Below are 10,347 nucleotides of genomic sequence, written 5' to 3'. Positions count from 1 at the left end.
ACTGAAAACAGATTCCTTTCCGGGAATGAGTCATGATAATTCCTTGCTCAAGTTAAGCCTGAATACTTATTGCACTGTTTATGATGCATTCCCGTCTTGATTGTTTTGCATAAGGGAATGTCTGCCCTTGACATCTTTCATACTTACATTGACTGCAGCTATTGTCAGCTATTATAGCTAGACCAATATCTCTTCTTTGTTCCATAAAATTCCCGGTAGATGAGCTATCTTTTTCAGTTTAAAAGCACAATTTCTTTCATGATGCTTTTGATATGATGACAAATTATTGAGCAAATAACGAATTCGTTCATTAGTGATTTTGAACTGGGAGTGAGGAGCATAGTAGCCAAGTTTGCAGAAGATACCAAATTATTATTCTGGATGTTGAAAAGCAAGGTGGATTGCGAAGAACTACAGGAGGATCTCTCTAAATTGAGTCAGTATGCAACAATGACCTGGATGGGTAGCCTAGTCTCATCAAATCTCAGAAGCTAAGCAGGGTTGTATTTGGATGGGAATATTTGGATGGGAGACCACCAAGGAAATTCATGGGTTGCTGTGCAGAGGCAGGCAATGGCAAACCACCTTTGAACATCTCTTTCCTTGAAAACCCCATTGGGTTGCCATAAGTCAGTTGTGACTTGACAGTGCTTTCCATCACCTTGAAACAGTGTGGCACACAAAGTTCAAGATGGATAAGTGTAAGGTGATGCATAGTGGGGGGGGGGGGAGATCCTAATTTTAAATATATGAATATATGCTGTTGGAGTCTGAGCTGGCTAAGCCTGAGCCTGAAAAAGATCTTGGGGTTGTGGTGGATAGCTCAATGAAAATAATGACCCAGTGTGTGGCAGCGGTGAAAAAAGCAAACTCCATGCTAGGGAAGGGACTGAAAATAAAACAACCAATATGGTAATGCCCTTGTATAAAGGTATGGCACAGCCTCATTTGGAATACTGTGTGCAGTTCTGGTCACTGCATCTCAAAAATGATATTGCAGAGCTGGAAAACGTACAGAGGAGAACCACCAAGATGATTAGGATGTCGGAGCTTCATTCCTTGGATGCAAGGCTGGAGTGTCTCTGGGCTTTTTCAGTCTAGAAAAAATACAGCAAAGGGGAGACATGATAGAAGTGTCAGGTTCCACTGGGTTCATGTCTGAGTCCGGGGCTGTCTCATTCTGCAGGGTTGCTTTTAGTTGGGCAAGTGTCCCAGGATAGAGCCTCAGAATAGAGCAAGAAGAGGGAGTTTCTGTTCATCCAATTGCCACATTCTGCTCTGCCAATTACCTATTCCTACCAGACAGGGCATGGATATGGCTCTTCCCCCCTGGTTGTTCCTGGGCACACCTTTTAAATACTTCCCCAAGAGAGGGCCAAGCCTGGCCTCAGCCAGTCCTCCCTCCCCAACCCAGTCCTGGGGAGTGACAGGCCCCTGGGCCAATGGATACTTTCCATGGATTGGTACACTCACGGGTTCTTCCCCCTGGATTTCTTTAAAGAGCTGGCTAACCTTCCCAACCTCTTCTGCATGTTCTCCCTGCCCCTTTGTCAGAGCTCCCCTGGGTCTCAGTGCCAGGATTGTCTCAGGTAGAAACTCGGCTGGGTTGGCTTCTGCTGCTGAGCATGCCGTTGAGAGCCTGCTGTGCTACTTCAAGCTGGCTGACTCCTGAGTAGACTCCAGCAAGGCCATGACCTGCTGCCACCTGACAGATGACTTCCCCAGCCTCTGGGCTTGCTGGCACAGTGTGCCTTCAGTGGGGCTTCCAGTCCCCTGGGGTAAATGCGGGGGTGGAGGCATTGACCCCGAACAAGAAGTTTATAAAATTATGCATGGGGTGGATAAAGTGGATAGAGGGAGCTTTTACACCCTCTACTATAAAAGTAGAAGTCAGAGGCACCCAAAGAAATTGTTGGTAAATTGGTTCAGGGCAGTAAAAAAAAAAGTACTTCTTTACTTAACATATAATTAAACTGTAGAGTTCATTGTCAGTAAAAGTAGTAATGGCCATGAGCTTTAAAAGGGAGTTAGACATGAATGGAGGAGAGGTCCATATCAATAGCTACTAGACATGGTCTCTGAAAGGAGCCTCCCAATCCAGAGGCAGCAAATATACCAGGGCTGGGAGGCAGCAGCGGCGGAGCGCCCGTGTGAAAGAGTATGCTGGACTAGATGGACCAGTGGTCTAATCCAGCGTGCTGTACTTATGACTACTAGTACACAAGGGAGCCAGATTATTATCACAACCAAACTGCAAAACAGATGACAACAGATTAGGAATGCAGTAGATCCACTGTGTAACAGCAAGAGAGGAAAACCCTTATACAATGCAATATATATTATCGGTTCTTGTAGGTTATCCGGGCTGTGTGACCGTGGTCTTGGTCAAGACCAAGAAGGAAAGAAAATACCAAGACCACAGTCACACAACCTGGATAACCTACAAGAACCGATGAACTCTGACCGTGAAAGCCTTCGACAATATATATTGTATATATGACTCAACTTCCAAGCATATATTTTCATAATGTGAGAGCATTACTAACTAAGACCATGATAAATCCCAACCAGTGTTCTCTTTTCAACGGAGACAACTAGATGCTTCTGGGAAGTTCATAAGGAGGACACAAAGGCAAAACCCCTCCTTTTTCTGTTTCTAGTATTCCTGGACACTCAATTTTCCTTTCATGGTAAATAAGCCTATCCTTTATGAATTTGTGAAGAGGTTTATGATGTGGTTACCTCTTTTTAAAGCCGTCTGAGTTAGTGGCTGTCACAGTATCTGATTGCACCGCATTCTGTAAGCTAATTCATAAATCACATGTTTTTGCAACTATATGTTTGCAGGTACAAATTCCTATGAGAACCAACATGCATTTCTGTCAATTGGTAATGGGCAGTCATCTCATTTGTGCATGCCAGACCAAAAGTGCGTTCTTTTGTCCCCTGTGATGCGTATCCAGGATGGTCTACATTTTTGGTATACCATATGCTTTGGAGAAAAGCTCCATTCATGCTCCCTTGCAATATATCAGCAAATTGACCCTGAACCTGTTATGTAGAAATTAGGGCTGTTGAAAAAAAAAAAATCAGTAAAATTAGGATTCGGCAAAATTTGGCCCGTTTTTTTTCGGGAAATGCCAAATTCCAAACTCCCCCTATTCGGATTCATGGAATTTCGCATGAAATTCGGCGTTCCCAAATAAGTTCGGCTGAATAATGCCATTTAAGCACATTCGCTGCTTTCCGCGGCTCGGGGGGGGGGGCATTTTTGAATTTAGAGGTTCCAAACTTTCAGTGTGGCTTGAGGGGGCCCTTCCTGCATGAACCCCCAAGTTTGGTGCAGATTGGGTCAGGGGATCCTGAGTTATGGGGTCTGGAAGGGGTCCCCCATCCGCCCATTGGAATGAAGAGGAGCCGGCAATCCTTAATGTGCATCAGAGAGCAGCAAATCTAAGGCAAAACCTCCTATTGTTTCTGGGGCAGCCAGAGAGAGACTCACCGACCCACACTGACCTCCAGGCGAAGGTGGCAACCAGTGAAAACAGCAACAATCACACTCACAAAGAGGAGATCAAGCCCCCCCCCACAAGGACAGGTCACCCCCCCCTTTGGCTTCCCCACACACACACACACACAGTAGAAGCCAGTCCGTGGCTTCTAAGAGCCGATGCATCCAACAACGCTCAAAGCGTAAGTAAGTAAGTACTGCTCAGCTCAACCTCAAACAAACGAACCAAGGAGGAGGAGCGGGTGCCAAGCGGAGGGAGACTCACGCCGCACCGCTGCACCGCCGCACCGCCTCAACTCCAGGCGAGGGTGGCAACGGGCAGAAAAAGGCAGAACGCACACTCCCACAGAGGCGAGCAGGCACCCCCCCTCGCAGGACAGGCAAAAGCCCCCCTTTGGCTTCCCCCTCACCCACAGAAACTGCTTTCCCCACACACACACACACAGAATCTGCTTTCCCCCCCCCACACACACACACACAGGAGAAAAGGTATAGAGAAAAACCCCAAAAATCAAAATGTGTGGATGTCTTCCAGCAGGAGCAGGGAGTAGAAGGAAATCCAATCCAATCCTATTCCAGTAAGCAGGATCTCTCAGGAGCAGCACCACCAAAATGGAAGGAAATGAATACACTCGGGACGGGACAGGACGGGACTCTGAGTTTTTATACTCTTCTCCTGGCCAATTCAAAAGGGAGAAACCCTGCTCTGATTGGCCAGAAGAAGACCCAGTTTGGCCACCATTGGCCGCGGGAGAATGCTAATTCGGAGGTGCCAAATTTCCCCAAATTTATTCAGCGTCCTCCCAAACTCGCCAAATTCGGCTTGCCGTTTTCCTGCCTTTTTTCACTTCAGCTCTATCCGAACTGGAAACCGCCGAATTGGAGAAAATTCGGCTGTTTTGTCAGATGGAACCAAATCAACAGCCCTACTAGAAATACATCTCACAGATTTCATCACAACTAATTTTCAAAGCTTAAGGTTTCCATTTGTATTCACTAGCAACTGCTGCCAGTCTTTACAGCTAAATTTAGTATATACTTTGTAACTTGAAAGCATATTGTTATGGCAAAGTATTGTGCTGTCCATAAAACGAGCACAAATTTTTATAACAGAAAACCAAAGGCAGAACTACCGGCTGAACCCTTATGAAAAACATTTTTTGTCTCCTTGTGGGAAGCATAGGAATGATTATGTAGGTTGAAATTAGACATGATTCCTCATAAATTACAAAGCATGTAGTAAGATACAAATAAAATAGCCACTTCCCATCAACTTCAACAGTTTAAAGAACTCAGATTTTCTTATATGGATGTTAGAAAAGCTTACCTGTATTTGCATTTGTAAGCAATCCCATACTCTTAAAAGATATCCAGCCAATTTCTCCTTCTCTGTTTCAGTAAGACCTACCTGAGGTCTGTATTTCTCAGCTCCTGTGTGTTTTCTATATCACCCACCCCTCCCATCCTGTGGGTATGTACTGTACCTGGAGAGAAATGTAGGAGGATCATCGTTCATAACATTGTGTGCGAGTCTTTACCTCTGGGCTCCTTAGCTGTACTTCAGAATTTCTAAACGCACTCAGGCTAGGTTGTCTGGTTGTACCGGTACAGTTCCTAATTTCCAGGTAAACAGCATGTGATTTTGCAAAAGGTGTAAGGGTTTTTCCCCTAATCAAAAATCAAGGAAGCTTGTGGAAGGACACAAGCCTTCATCACTTGGTGGGGTTGTCACATATCCAGGTGTGGCTTCAAAAAGATGAAGGTAAAACCAGAGATTTCTTCACAACCAAGATAAACTTTTATCATTCTATTTCCAAGTTGAAAGATCTATGTGCATCTGAGTATATGTGTATGGTTATAAATGACAAGGAGCCCCGTGGCGCAGAGTGTTAAGCTGCAGTACTGCAGTCAAAAGCTCTGCTCACGACCTGAGTTTGATCCCGATGGTAGTCGGTTTCAGGTAGCCGATTCAAGGTTGACTCAGCCTTCCATCCTTCCGAGGTTGGTAAAATGAGTACCCAGCTTGCTGGGGGTAAAGGGACGATGACTGGGGAAGGCACTGGCAAACCATCCCACAAACAAAGTCTGCCTTGGAAACGTCGGGATGTGACGTCACCCCATGGGTCAGGAATGACCCAGTGCTTGCACAGGGGACCTTTACTTACTTACTGATAAATGACAAGCAAGCAAACAAATGGATTATTTTAGTGCTCCATTCACTACACTTTTAGTGTTCAAAAACATCTATTTCCCCCAATCTTTTAGAAAAAAGTTTTCTTGAATATCTAGCCTGAGGACATGTTCTATATAACTCAAAAGCTCAAATATTGCATTCTGATCATTGGTTGGCCTGATGATGATGATGATGATTAACATTTTATGCTGACTTAATACGCAATCAGGGTCCACAAGGTGATGAACATAGAAAACATTAAAACAATTAAAATTATAAATACAGTTAATATTGAAAAATAATTCAATAAGAAGTGAATAACAATTGAATAATACTTCAATTAAAACACATAAGCAAACTGAATAAATAAAGTTGCCAGCTCCAGCTTGGGAAATTTATGGAGATTTGGGGGTGGTACCTGGGGAAGGAGCTGGAAGGTGTTTTAATGCCATAAAGTCCTCTGAAGCTGCCATTTCCTCCAGAGGAACTGATTTCTGTAGTCTGGGGATCAATTATCATTCTGGGATAACACTGGGCCTCACCTGGAAGTTGGTAATCCTGAAAGTACAAGTAATTATGTATATTGCAATGGCGATTCTGAGATTAGGGACTATATTTCCCAATGTGTGTGTGTAAAGTGCCTTCAAGTCGCAGCCGACTTATGGCGACCCCTTTTGGGGTTTTCATGGCAAGAGACTAACAAAGGTGGTTTGCCAGTGCCTTCCTCTACACAGCAACCCTGGTATTCCTTGGTGGTCTCCCATCCAAATACTAACCAGGGCTGACCATGCTTAGCTTCTGAGATCTGACGAGATCAGGCTAGCCTGGGCCATCTAGGTCAGGGCATATTTCCCAATAGCCCATTGAAATTTCCAAATTTCAACCTGTTGGTTCTGGCCCGACCTTCTGGGGCAACAGAAAACAACTCGGCACCCTCCTCTATATGACAGCCCTTCAAGTACTTGAAAGTACTTGAGGTATATCAGAGAACCATGTGCATTACAGAACATGACAAACTTTCTAGTTATTTGGAATAGTGGTTTTCAATCTCTTGGCCAGGATCCTTAGGCAAATCATCGAGACCCAACTGGTACTTCGCAATCTCCTCTAAAACTCCCATTTTTTGCTGTTGTCACAAATCGAGGGGGAGAACGATCTTTCAACAAAATTAGGTCTGTCAGAAATTGATGGCTCAGAGGCTTGATGAGGTAAAAGTTCAAAACAACAGATTTTATTAATATCAGCAATGTAGGATGAGGATTTGAACAGGCAAACTTGATTTCAGAACGGTAATAGGTTGGTCATAAGTGTTAAAGAGAACATTGGTTGTTTTCAGATGGTAACACTAAATTAACTTCAAAATGCTGGATACTTGTTTTCACTGAGAGGCTTGCTTTAGTTTATCAGTTACTTGTTCAGATTTCACTTGAGTTTACTTAAAACACAAGGTTGCTTCAGTTGTCTGGTATAAGGAACTACACAAATCACTCACCAGTTTAATCCTTAAAATGGACTGGGTTCACTTGGGACTCTAGAGAATAATTCTCCTCAACCATTTAGGGATCCCTCAGTACACTTGAGTTGACTTCCCTCTCCCTGGTTTTTGTGAACTCTCTTTCCCTCAGAACTATCTCCCAATTTCAATACCAAGACGCACTCTATACACTCAGAGTTAATGTCCGTACGAACCAGTTGCTGATCTGTCTTGGTCAAAGAACTAAAATAGTGTTCCTTCAATCTTAACTCCTGGGGACAAATCGCATGAACACATGAAGCTGCCTTATACTGAATCAGACCCTTGGTCCATCAAAGTCAGTCTTGTCTACTCAGACCGGCAGCGGCTCTCCAGGGTCTCAGGCAGAGGTCTTTCACATCACCTACTTGCCTAGTCCCTTTAACTGGAGATGCCGGGGATTGAATCTGGGACCTTCTGCATGCCAAGCAGATTCTCTACCACTGAGCCACGGCCCCTCCTCCTCAGACAGCTCACAGCTCTCACTAGCTGCTTAGAGCTCTGTCCATACAGAACTCCGGTGCTGAACTGACTCTCTATTCCAGAGTTCTGAATATTATCATTTCATTGGCCTCTTCCAGAATTCCTGTCAATCAGCTGGCTCCTAAACCAGAACAATTTCCTGGATTCTTGCATTCCTCACAGCTGCCTTTTGGAAGGATCTGCTGCTAGCTTACAAGCATAGAGAGCAAGGGTGGCATGCCTCTGCTTGTCACTGAGAAGAGCAGCAGGTCGTAGGTTTGACAGTTTCCTGCCTACGTTAGGCAACTATACGAGAAAAAATGGGAGGTGAAAGAACAAGACAGATGTTGTGAAATCACTTCCAGTTAAGCACCAAGAGGTGACATCACAGTAACCCTAATGCTCTAAGAACTTCCCCAAGTCTCTGAGGTTTTTATTGTAGAAATTAGGGGGATTCTTAGAACACAGTGGACATTGTGACATCACTTCCAGGTGTTCACCCAGAAGAGGAGTCACTGTGTCAGTGACATTCCCCCAGGGCTCAAATGCCTCTGGTGTTGCCAGGGCTGGAAACTCTAGCAGGACAGGTGAGGCAGGGTCACTTATCAGTGAAAAGGATTTTCTACATCTGTGACCCTTGGCATGTTTCTGATTACAGTATACCTCCTGGTGCTTGGCTTGTGATTCCTACCCTCAGCTCTCTTGGTCTGCTGGCCCGTAGTCCTGGCCTTGACACCAGCAAGGTCGTAAATGCCTGCCCTCCTCTTTCTGACTTATGTAGGGCCCAGGTCTGGAAAGGTTGAAGACCACTGTTACAGAACTCTTCACGAGGGTGAATGATCAGTACAAAAAAACAAAAAGGGGAGAGAGTAAGTTGTTTTGAGGCACAATGGCAAACCGAAAATTTGCATGTGCTTTTTATTTTGTTGATTTCCAATAAATAATAGTACAATGCATTTGTTTTTGCAATCTACTTCCTGCATCTGATCAATTATGGTATTGCCTACAAAAATCAGTTTTTCAGATCTGTTTTTTCACATTAGACTACATGTGATAGTAGGAGCAACTGTACCCCTGGACAGCTCACTAGGTCTGTACAGTCATTATAACCATTTAAATTGTTCTAAACACTAGATATGACCACCAAAGTACACATCTCTTTATTTAAAATTTTCCCATCTTATCTATGTTAATAACATTGCAATAATTGTTATGAAAAATAAAAAATAGTCTCTTAAAGTATATCCTTAAGTTTGCCATTTAATCTTGAATATACCCTACAATAAGCCTTTAAACCAGCAGTGGAGAACATCAGGCCCGGGGGCCGTTTAAGGCCCGCGAAATCATTTGGTCTAGCCCTTTGTAAGTCCTGGCAGATCTCTAGCTCAGAAGGATCTAAGACTGGCGATCCGCCCCCTCCCGCGGACAGGAATAGCCTCTATTTAAGGCAGATGTGAGTTTGTTTTGCCGAGAAAAGGAACCTTTTTCCCCCTTGCAGAAGAGTCATTAGCTATGGAGCTGCTAGGACAGCCCAAGAAACTGTGTTAACCCTTTCCCACCCAGGCCATGGAGAAACGTATTCCTTCTGTACTACAAGAGGGCTGGGGGCAGAAGTGGCGACAATAGAGAGGTTAAAGGGGGCAGGGCCAGAATGTGCGGGGGGCGAGGAGTTCTTAGCCAGTGTGTCTTCATTTCATCCCTGCAGGCGGAGGTAGCAGGAGCCAGCAGTAGAATCTGGCACCGACCTTGCGGAGCAGGAACAACTCTGGCGTGTGGCTGGACTGCTATGCCCGGCTGGTGCAACAGACCATCCTGTGCCACCAGGTGGGCGAGTGCGCCACTGGTTGGATGCCTGCCTGCTTGCCTGCGCGGCAGGGGGGTATCTGGGGCAGCTGCTTGCTTGGGGCTTGGCTAATTTTTAAGTTGATCATTTTGTATGGCCCGCAAATGATGTTATAAATGTCCAAATGGCCCTTGGCAGAAAAAAGGTTCCCCATCCCTGCTTTAAACCTTGCTTGAAGTGTTGTTTCTGTTACTGTAATCTCCTTCAAGCATCACAAAGAACTAAAATTTGAAATGGCACCCTTGTATATTGGTCTGGAAAAAAAATCAACATTCAGATTAAAAGTAACATTTTGAAAATAATGGAATAAAAGCAGTATAAAGGTTTTGAACCTACAATGTAAATAATACATAGCTTTAATAGCCACAAAAAGAATTACAAGAATTTTTGCACATGACAAAATTACCAAAACTTTTTTCTCACTCAGAATATAAAATACAATTGTGAAATTCAGCACGTGGTGTCAAGTGCACCATGACAGCATTTCCATGGAAAAAAATGGAAGTGGCACCATGTCACTCTAGGAATCGCCAGAAACTCCATAGTTTCCCCATACCCTTTCTTAATACAACTTAATATTTATTTGGGGATTTTATAACTATTAGAGTTTTCTTCAAAATAAGAAAGGAATCCAAACTGCAGCAAAACTAGGTCAATGGCTTCCAGCTACTTCAGGTTGCCAAGTTGGTTTTTACGGATGTAACTAAACCAATTCCAGTCACTGGAAAAGACAATGATGCTAGGAAAAGCTGAAGGCAACAGCAAAGGAGGAGGACCCAGCAAGAGATGGATTAATTTCGTAAAAATATCTGCATTCTTATTCTGTATTCTGTTTTCCTGAAGCA

This window comes from Euleptes europaea, chromosome 11 (assembly GCF_029931775.1).
Source record: "Euleptes europaea isolate rEulEur1 chromosome 11, rEulEur1.hap1, whole genome shotgun sequence".
In the NCBI taxonomy this organism is placed as follows: Eukaryota; Metazoa; Chordata; class Lepidosauria; order Squamata; family Sphaerodactylidae; genus Euleptes; species Euleptes europaea.
This window is presented reverse-complemented; position numbering follows the sequence as displayed.